Source organism: Oryctolagus cuniculus, chromosome 6 (genome assembly GCF_051225735.1).
Source record: "Oryctolagus cuniculus isolate XC-2025 breed Fujian yellow rabbit chromosome 6, ASM5122573v1, whole genome shotgun sequence".
In the NCBI taxonomy this organism is placed as follows: domain Eukaryota; kingdom Metazoa; phylum Chordata; class Mammalia; order Lagomorpha; family Leporidae; genus Oryctolagus; species Oryctolagus cuniculus.
In genome coordinates, this window is record NC_142872.1 from 18,099,915 (window position 1) to 18,110,892 (window position 10,978).

Here is a 10,978-nt window from a genome sequence, read left to right on the forward strand (position 1 = left end):
TAATGAGTCTGTGAAGGAAACTATGTGTTTATTTAAATATCTCACCAAGGAGGGCAAAATAAGAGAATGATATGTCCTCTAACATTTGCAAAGGAATCTTTGGCAAACAGTCCTGTTGACTCTGTGGAATTGGATAGTTCTGCCCAGGATGTTGGACACATTTCCAGGGCGCCATGCTATTGGCTACAGTCTTTGCTTTCTATGAGGTTTCTATGGAGTGAACACCTCTAGGGAGATACCTACCATTGGTGCATCTTATAGGATGGCACTGGAAGGTCCAGTGGAGTACCTCTGGTCAGGTGCCCTCATTTCTCCAGCTACTCTTCTAAAGTATAACTTCCTCTTTGGTCCTGCAAAGCATCTGCCTGTTTCCTTGGATTGTTTTGTATCACTGAGTCATTCTCTACCTTTGCCTACTTCTCTGGGTAATTTAAAGTTTCCAATACTCAAAGCCTACCTGTTTTTCATTCCTCAATGAACTCAGTGGTCAACATGCTTTCCTGAGTGCCTAATGCGTATCAGACACCGTGCTAGGAGCTCATTAGGTTTATCCAGAGAAAACACAGAGTACCTGCTCACGGGAGTGTATGTTCTAATTGGCAGGCAGAAAAGGTTCAGCTTCTGGCTGTTGGCTTTGAAGAAACTGACATTTGATGGGATTTTGCCCAAGGTGACCTTTCAGTTTGATTTTTACTTCAATTTGCTTTCTAAAAACAAAAATGTTCTCCATTAATTTTTTGGCAAAGATAATATCAAAGCATTTCAAAGGATTCAGTAAAATAGGATAGGTGAGTCAGAGGTCTTTAAATAGGTAAATATTTTGAATGAAGTCTTCAGATTCTACCGAAATTTTCATTTCTAGAAATGTCTTTAAGGTGGACTTAAAATGTTTGGATTTAAGCCAAATGAAGAAAGAAAATTCTAAGAAAACAAATTTAGTGAGTGGCCCATGTAATGCAGGTGTCTTCTCCTGTCCCCACCAGCGCTAAAGTCGAGAGGCAGAAAGAGGTTCAATATTCAGTTCTCCCTTTCTTCCTCTGTCCGAACAGCGTCCGTGCTGCCTGATAGGTCTCCATGATGTGAGAAGAGGTGTCATAACCTCACCAGCACACCACCTCTCCTAGAACTGATATTTGAAGATCAACTGTAGCGCAGCATGGCAATGAGTTAAATGTCTGAATATCTACTTAGCCCCATGGCCTCCAGACACTGACATCCAGACATCCGTGGTCTGATTCAATGTCAGATGGAAGGCTGGTTGTTACCTTCTCCTTCCTTCCCTCCTACTTTCTGTCCTTCAAAAATTACCAGTCAGCCCCCTCTATGAGGGAATTTGGGTGTGTGTGTGTGTTTTCCTTAGGACTAATTTTCATTTGAGGCTGTTCTAATTTCTAATCATCCTTGGAGTCCCATATAAACCACACATTTAAAAATAGAAATGTATTGATGGTTTTGTTCCTTTTAAGTTAATCCCATATATGAGACATATGAAATTCCTGCTTTTGAAAAAGTTACTCCCTCCTCTCTGCCTCGTTTGAAATGGAATCTAGTATAATAAACATTTACTTAATAAACATACCAGAACAGAAGAATCAGGATGATGGATTATTTTACATTTAAACATCCACTGACAAAATCTAACCAACTCTTTTTTAGTTTAACTCGACTGGCTCCTTTTGACTGGAAGCTTCTCAGGACTGGTACTCTTGATGGTTTAAAGAGACACATGGATTTTCAAACTTAATCTTTAAATCCCTGGTAGCTCGGTCTGCGTCACAATTCACTAATTCTCTTCTTCTTGTTAAGGGAAAGCCTAAGGAGGATGGGTGAAATTATTTTTGAAAGATCAATAGCAAACCTTGAAATGCATGTGGAAGCTGTTTGATGAGATCAGAATGCATTGAATTGTGGCTTGCACATATTTTACCCTTTGATGCACCCATTTCTCATAGGATGGATCCAGTAGCTGAGGCTCCAACTTGCTGTGTCTTTTCCTTTTGTTAAAAATAATTTATTTGGGCCGGTGCCGTGGCTCACTAGGCTAATCCTCCGCCTGCGGCGCCGGCACCCTGGGTTCTAGTCCCGGTCGGGGCGCCGGATTCTGCCCCGGTTGCCCCTCTTCCAGGCCAGCTCTCTGCTATGGCCCAGGAGTGCAGTGGAGGATGGCCCAGGTCCTTGGGCCCTGCACCCCATGGGAGACCAGGAGAAGCACCTGGCTTCTGTCATCAGATCAGCGCGGTGCGCCGGCCGCAGCACGCTGGCCGCGGCGGCCACTGGAGGGTGAACCAACGGCAAAGGAAGACCTTTCTCTCTGTCTCTCTCTCTCACTGTCCACTCTGCCTGTCAAAAAAAAATTATTTGACAAACTTGCACAGACAGATTTATGTGTAGAAAGAGTTTTACTGAACATGCATGGCATCTGAGAGCGTTATCAGCTTCAACCTTTTTAAAACTCAAGCTGGGAGCAGGGGACTACAAACTTCCAGCAGGTTACAGATTCCAGGCTGGATGTGGACAAGCACAGAGTGAGTGATGGCCACTGGTAGGTGCACTTCGTGGAGGAGGTGCCATCTGTCCTAGGGCTGGAAGAACAGGTAGGATTTCAAAATGTGAAATCAGAAGACAGAAAAAGCACAAGGCTGGAAATGAGATCGGAGTTTGCAATGTGGGATTCACTTCAGTGCCTCCAGGGCTTCAGTTACACAGCATGAAGAACTGGGTTAGATGGTCTCCAGCCTCCCTTCCAGCTTTGTCTTACTGTGACTGTGTGGCTTGCTGTACAAGGCAATCAGTGGCTACAGCAAAGACGGGGATTCGTATGAGTGGTCGCCTAATGAGCCGTCATCAAGATGAGCTTGCTGGTATGTAGGGTTCATGCTGAAAGAAATAGTAGGCTTTGGTCTTGAAAAACACACTAAGGAGATGACATAGAAATATATTAATTGTCATAATAAGGTCTAATATTTAAAAATACTGAGTTTGGGTTTAGAAGAGCAAAACCTTATGATTCTGCTCGACCCATGCAGGACACTGACAAAGCAGTGCCATGTGGCTGGATATTTGCATGATGCCTTATTGTGTTTCCCTGTATTTTCCTTAGTTCCAATGAATTGCTTCGGAAAAGACTGGCGAGTTCTTGCTCTTCTCAGACAGGAACAAATCAAATGGGGCTAAAATTGAGGCATTAGGGCTCTTTAAGTCACAGGGCTGTCAGTATCAACATCTAAAAGCCAAGGCCCTTCAGCAGCCCTGGGAGCCTCTCCTTCCACGTTGTCATACAGGTTGCTAGGTTTTTAAAGATTTGTTTATCTGAAAGGCCCAGTGACACAGACAGGGAGGGACACACACAGAGAAAGAGACATCTTCTGTCCCGTGGTTCACTCCCCAAATTGCTCTACAGCAACTGAAGTTGGGTCAGGCCCAAATCAGGAGCCAGGAACTCTGTCCAGGTCTCCCGCATGGGTGACAGGGACCCAAGCACTTGGGCCCTCATCTTTTGCCTCCTGGGTGCATTAGCAGGAAGGTGGTTGGCAAGCAGAGCAGCCAGGACTCCAGCTGGCCCTGCCGATAAGGGAAGGCAGTGCCGCGAGTGTAGCCTGACCAGCTGCACCACCGTGCCTGCCTCTAGGTTGCTGAATTTTGGCAACAGGTGGGTAGATCTGGGGCTTCCTGAAAGAAGATACACTATTTCCATGTAGAAAATCTTTGTGTCAAGTACTGTGGTGCAGCCGCTCTTTGTAGCACCCGTATCCCATGTAGGAGTCCCAGTTTGAGTCCTGGCTGCCCTACGTCCAGGCAAGCCGGGAAGGTAGAGGATGGCAGCCTGAGTACTTGGGCCTCTCTCATCACTGTGACATAGCTCGATGGAGTTCCTGGCTCCTGACGTTGGCCTGGTTTAGGCCTGGCTTTCTCTCTCCCATTCTCTCTGTCTCCCTCTCTGTTTATCTGACTTTAAAATTAAAAAAAAAAAAAAAAAAAAAAACTTAAAAAAAAACTTTGTGAAAGATATCTTTGTCTGAGTCAGGTTTGGATGAGTCAGGGTCACTGGGAGTTGCCTAGGACTGCTGTACCACAAGCACACCAGGAAAAGTTAGTCTTCAGCTACCAGATCTTCACCTTGCTCTGTGTTTCTGCTCACAGCTCTGTGTATCAGCATCATAGCTGATAGAGGAAGAAGCTGGGTGCTGTCACGATATTCATTTTATTTGATGGACAGAGAAAAGGGACCGTTTGTTTTTAGTAGCAGGTGATTTGATTTGAAAATTTCATTAGTGAGATTGATTTGGACACTGAATCAGCATGGATGAGGGGACTTGGAGAAGAGAGAATGAAAAGACAGAGAAATCTCAGATTCTTTGTTCAAAGCTTGAATGAGGTGATGATTATAACACTGCATGGAAAAGATTCAACAAATATTGAGATGGAAGTCTAGAATGATCTGGAACAATGCCATCCACTAAACATATAAAATAATCCATATATACACACATATATATATATACAATTTCTATGGCCACATTAAAATAAGACAACATGAATAGGAGAAATTAATGTTAATTATAGATTTCACTTAACACAAAATATGAAAACAGTGTGAGGTTCAGTGCTGTGGTATAGCAGGTAAAGCTGCAACCTGCAGTGCCGGCATCCCATATAGATGCCAGTTCAAGTCCTGGCTGCTCCACTTGTAATCCAGCTCCCTGTTAATGTACCTGGGAAAGCAGTGGAAGATGGTCCAAACCCTTGGGCCCCTGTACCCATGTAGGAGACCCTGAAGAAGCTCCCGGCTCCTGGCTTTACATCAGCCCAGCTCCAGCCATCGCAGCCATTTGGGGGAGTGAACCAGAAGATGGAAAATCTCTCTCTCTCTCTCTCTCTCTCTCTCTCTCTCTGCCTCTGCCTATACCTCTGTCTCTGTCTCTCTGTGACTCTGCCTTTCAAATTAATAATTTTTTTAAAAAAGAAAACATTGTCATTTCAACATGTAATCAGTGAAAAAAAAAAGATTAGTGAGGTATTTGATATTCTTGCTAATTCTGAGTCTTCAGAATTTGGTGAACACTTTGTTCTTATAGGTCTCAATCCACACTCACTGCGTCTCAAGTGCTCAGTGGTTGCGTGCTGCTACTACACATTGTTTAGCATTGCTCTAGAATGATGACAAATGTATAGACATGGGAGTCTGGAGGAAGGGGATGGGGAAAATCTGAGGGCTTGAGTGTAAAGGGAGAAGGCTGGCTCCTTGATTGAAACTGGAAATGTCAGGGGATGCATGTGCCTGATGAGAGTGGGTATGGAGAATGAGCCAAGATCAATCCCATCATTTTGACTAGAAGATACCAACAAAACACCTATCAGGAAGCATGTGCCCGGTAATCGTAGGAGCAGGGTTGAAATGCAGGTCTTCCCGGGGTTCAGAACGCCCAACAGGCTAGCAGAAAATGGAAGGCTGGAAGCAGAAAGCTATGGCAAGGAATGGGAGCTTCAAGCTTCATTCTGCTATTAGCTGAATAACTTTAGAGAAACTGCCCCTGGTTCTGAGTGTTCATTTTCTGGCTGTAATGATAAAATAATAGGAGCTGATACATAATACTCACCCTTATCCATGCCAGATATTGTGCAAGGTGCTTTAAAAGCATTATCTTATTTAGTTTTTACAGAAACCCCAGGAAATCATTTTAGGAGTGATACTGAAATAGGGTTTTTTGATGATGACTTGGCCAAGGGACCCATTTATAAGCTGTCTTAGCCACCCCATTTCCTAATGAGGCCCTCACATAGTCAGATACCTAAGGAACATGGCAGGCAGCAGATGTGATGCCTGTTATCAGAGTTACAGGGAAAGACATGGAGAGACAGACAGATCTTCCATCCACTGGTTCACTCCCCAGATAGCCAGAATGGCCAGAGTGGGGCCAGGCCAAAACCAGGAGCCAGGAGCTTCCTCCAGGTCTCCCACTCGGTGGCAGGGGCCCAAATACCTAGGCCAACTTCTGTGGCTTTTCCCAGGCCATTAACAGCGAGCTTGATTGGAAGTGGAACAGCCTGGTCATGAACTGGCTCCTATACGGAATGCTGGCATTCCAGGCAGTGGCTTAACCCTCTATGCCAGACATGGTGCCATTTAGATGAGCTGGGTTTCTGCCTAGACCCAAATTCATAGCTCTAATACAAAGACTAGAATGCAAAGAAGCCTTTTCATTCCCCCTGGGGAGAAGGCTCTGACTCAGTTTACAACTCAGCTGTAGAGAACCCACGTGCCAGAGACTGACACACTCATCTACCCATTTTTCCTGTGCACAGGGGTACCGCTAGTACTGGGGGTCAACTAGTGACCTTGTCTCTAAGGGAGATGTAAAGAGGAGTGATGGGGAGAAATCAAGGACTGTGTCCCCTTCTCCTTGGGGTCTCCAGACAGGTCTGTTTTCTCTAATACACAAGTAAGGAAAATGAGGCCAGAGAGGTTAAATGTCTGTGCAGAGCAGGTAGAATTAAGATTCAAAAGCAAGCTTGCCTGTTTCCTAAGGCTCTTAGTAAAGATGCCTCTTGCAAGTGTTTCCTTTTGACTTGTAAATGAATGTTGTTTGTATTACACTCCACTACCTTTCTTCCTTGTTGTTCACTTCATTTCTACAAGGCAAATTAATTTAGTTGTGCTACATTGACATGTGAGAACACCCAGGCAGAGAGTGTCAAGAGAAATTGCATTGGAAGTTGTACACAGTTATTTGGAACTAACATTATTACTTCTTGGTCTGCTTTTAATTTAAATTCTTTATATCACCTTTCATATATCTATATTTCACAGTATTTACCAATGTGTTTCATGTATGAACTTATATGTACTGTATCAATCTATCCATATATATATATATACTATGCTATATACATATTTTATATATATATAAATATGCATGTGTTTCACACACACACATTTCTGCTCCTGGGATAAACATACTTTCTGTCAAGAACACACTTTCTTTAGGTTGCTGGACATATTAGCCTCAGAACACCAGGTTACTTTATGAGTTGCTCTTAAAAATCAAGTCTGTCTTATCAATCTTTCCTATTTCTCTTAGGTCAAGGATCTAAAAACGTGAGTAGAATTGGGGAAAGACATTGCAGTTTAGGCTTTTGGCATTAGCTAGCCTTGATCATTCTAGACGGGTTTAAAATAAACCTCCTATCATTTAATTCAGACATCAACTCCCAATCTTTCAAGTAGGTTATGCATCTTCTAGAAACTGAACTTAAAAGTGGCTTTGGTTTCTTCACATCAGTACCTGCCAACTTTTTTTTAATTGCTAGTTTAGAAATCTAAGCTATAATTTTCATTCCACTGTAGCAGAAAGTCAACATTTGCAGAGTGGTTTCCACGTATCAGGTGTTGCCTGTGCTGTTTATGAATTATCTCTTTTAATTACCAGAGTATTCTGTGAGTTAGATGCTATAATCATCTCTATATTTTTGGATCTAATCAGAAGACATTTACATTTCTTACTCAAGATCATACAGGTAGCAAATCAGAGACCTGGGTTCAGATAGTGCGGCTTTAACCACTAAGCTGTCTCACACTGCAAATAGATGACATGGATATCTATGCCTAATACATGGGAACATTCTAAAAATTGTGGTCTCAAATTTTAGGAAGCAATTGTAACTTCCTAATAAAAATAAGCTAGGGGCTGGCATTGTGGCGCAGCAAGTTAAAGCCCTGGCCTACAGCGCCAGCATCCCATATGGGTGCCGGTTGAAGTCCTGGCTGCTGCACTTCCAATCCAGCTCCCTGCTGCTGCCCTGGGAAAACAGCAGAAAATAACCCAAATCCTTGGGCCCCTGCACCCACGTGGGAGACTCAGAGGAAGCTCTGGTTCTTGGCTGTGGATCGGCTCAGCTCCAGCCAATGTGACCATTTGGGGTGTGAACCAGTGGATGGAAGACCTCTCTCTGTAACTCTGTCTTCAAATAAGTAAAATAAATCTTATTAAAAAAGTAACTAGCTCATTGCAAATGTTATGCCGATTCATCAAGGCTCGTTTATTTGGCGTTTCTGGTACAGCAGAACAGGAGAGGAAGTGGTAGCGCATAATGATAACACAAGCCTTTCATCAGCAGATGAAACGGACACACAGAACCTTCAGAGGGCAGTAAAAGTGTGTAAGCAGATGCCAGTGTCCTGCAGCGCAAGCAACTGTGTACTAGAAGGGCTTGAAGACGAGGGAGACACAAAGGACCAGTGTGTGCAGGAAGAGGCTCACAGGGCATCTGCAGTGGTAGGGAGAAACTCAATGAGAAGGGATAGAAGGAGACAGCCCGCAAGGTGAGCCAGAAAAAGATGACAGGAAACTCAGAGAGAGGAATGAGCAGGTGCAATGGATTCTCTTCTTTCCTTCTCTCTTTCCCACATTCTGTGTGTGCACACGTTCGTACATACAAACAGAGGTGCTTACAGGTCTGTGCATATATCTGGATATATGAGGGGACTTCCAAAGGTTCATGGGATTAAAAAACTAAATGTGGGGGAAAAAAAGTTGAAATATGTGCATTTCAGGCAGTTTTCAAAAAGCTCATAAACATGCTTGTATAAAATAACTATAAATGGGTTTCAACTTTTTTTGTACCAAAAAGAAACTTACCTTCTAATTCTGTTTTTCCATCTACATTTGAATTTCCATTTTTCCATGAATGCTTTGAAGATACATTTACACATAAATTTACCTCCAAATACGGTTTGCCTTACCCTAGGATTAAATGTTCTGATAAACTCAGAAGCACGAAGCGCTGCTGGAGATGACAACTGCGACTTTTAGATCTGCAGTGACAAATCCGTGAGAGAGAAATGAGTTATTGGCTATCCTTCGACTTTGTACAGCAAAACCTTCATCCTTGCAGAAATCAAGACCAGATCAATACTTATACCAGGATGATATTTTTATTAAAAAAGAACTGTATATATGGAAAAATTGATTGTTTTTTGATTGACACCATACTTTATTCTAACTGGTACACGTTTTCAGTTTATCTTTGCTGTGGGCACTGGACAGGAAATTGCTGTATAATATTATCCTTCTGTGTTTGACAATAAAATCCAAGAAAAATAAAGTGTCCCTCCAGTACAGCAAGTTAGGTGATAGAGATGGAATTTCCAGTTTTATTGGTTGCAGGTAGGCTTATGAAATTAGTGCTTTACAAAAAATCTAGGTTTCAAAGGCCAAGATATAAGAATTTTATATGAAAGTGTCGCTGTTCTCTGAAACTTTTTATGAAATAAAGGAACCAAAATTCCTGATTTTTAAAAAATTTTTTTGAGACACAGCAAATTGGATTTGACTTGCTACAGGATTTTTATAACTGATAAAATTATATTATTGGGGGGCCAGTGCTGTGATGTATTGGGTAAAACTGCCGCCTGCAGTGCCAGCATCCCATATGGATGCCAGTTCAAGCCCTGGCTGCTCCACTTCTGATCTAGCTCTCTACTATGGCCTGAGAAATCAGTAGAAGATGACTCAATTCCTTGGGCCCCTGCACCCACATGGGAGATCGGAAGAAGCTCCTGGTTCCTGGCTTCGGATCTGCCCAGCTCCAGCCATTGTGGCCATCTGGGGAGTGAACCTCCCCAGAAGACCTCTCTCTCTCTCTCTCTCTCTGCTTCACTGTAACTCTGTCTTTAAAATAAATAAATAAATCTTAAAAAAATATTAATGGGGGCTGGCGCTGTGGTGTAGTGGGTAAAGCCACCACGTGCAGTGCTGGCATCCCATATGGGCACCAGTCTGAGTCCCAGCTACTCCATTTCTGATCCAGCTCTCTGCTGTGGCCTGAGAAAGCAGTAGGAGATGGCCCAAGTGCTTCTGGGAGACCCAGAAGAAGCTCCTGGCTTCCGGTCGGGCCAGTTCTGGCCTTTACGGTCATTTGGAGAGTGAACCAGCAGATGGAAGACCTTTCTGTCTGTCTCTGCCTCTGCCTCTCTGTAACTCTGCCTTTCAAATGAATAAATAAATCTTAAAATAAAAAAATACTATTTTAATGTAATTCTTATTTAACTGAAAACTAGTATCATCCACAAACTTGAGCTTAAAAGTGATCTTTTTTCTTGTCAGTTGAGTGTAACATCCTTGTTCTGTTAGTGTGTGATTAACAACCTTCTGTGAGCCATTTGTGGAGGAATAGGCATACGTGTATTCTGCAGACATACCCACCTGGGCCGGCTACACGCAGGTACCATCCTGTCTGGGAGCTCACTGATACAGAAGAGCCAGGTGGAAAAATTGATTCGCTCCTCCTCTCCTTTACAAGACCTGCCCCAAACTTACAGATTCTTTAACTGGCCTCTGGTGTTCTCGACCCCAGTAACAGGAAGAGTGTGCGTGTGTGTGTGTGTGTGTTTGTGGTCTGTCTTGAGCCTCTTGGTGCCATCACATATATTCTTGATTGCTAGAGTTACTTTTCCTTTGGTATCTAAGCAAACAAATGTATTGATTCCTCTTCGCACATATCATCAGGAATCACATTTTTACTAAGAGCTACAGTGATTCCTGTTGGGTTTGGTCGGTGGGACGCCGTCTTTGGCATTCTTCCTGATCATTTCTGACGTCTTGTTCTTGCTCTGTTGAATTCTCAAGTTCTTCTCAGCCTTTCACATCCTATCTGTCAGGCCGTTTTTCTGCACTATTTCACTCTGCTTTCCACTGTCCGAACTCTTTACTATTGCAGCAGATTTTCCAGAAGGACTTGATTCCTACAGCCAAATTATGTAAGACACGCAGTGTGTTTGATGTCATCTAACCTTCACTGTTGGACAGGTTCTGTCTTGAAAGTCACTCAACTATTCCCATTGCATTTAATCATCCCTGGTTATACGTTTGAGTTTGGCTTCAGCCTATTGCCATATTGTTGACTTCTCCTCTGTTTTCTTCACCTGTTTCTCTGTCTCTTTAGTTCACTAATCCCTGACCCTCAAATTCCTGTTTTTATT

At 43.0% G+C, this 10,978-nt stretch overlaps 1 long non-coding RNA gene across 1 annotated transcript; it reads left to right on the forward strand.

Moving 5' to 3' along the window:
• Nucleotides 1–2,609: 2,609 nt before the first annotated feature.
• Nucleotides 2,610–8,963, forward strand: LOC138850131 (uncharacterized). The gene is made up of 2 exons (XR_011389682.1): nt 2,610–2,861; nt 8,746–8,963. It is a non-coding gene; the product is annotated as an uncharacterized LOC138850131 (long non-coding RNA).
• The last annotated feature ends 2,015 nt before the right edge of the window (nt 8,964–10,978 follow it).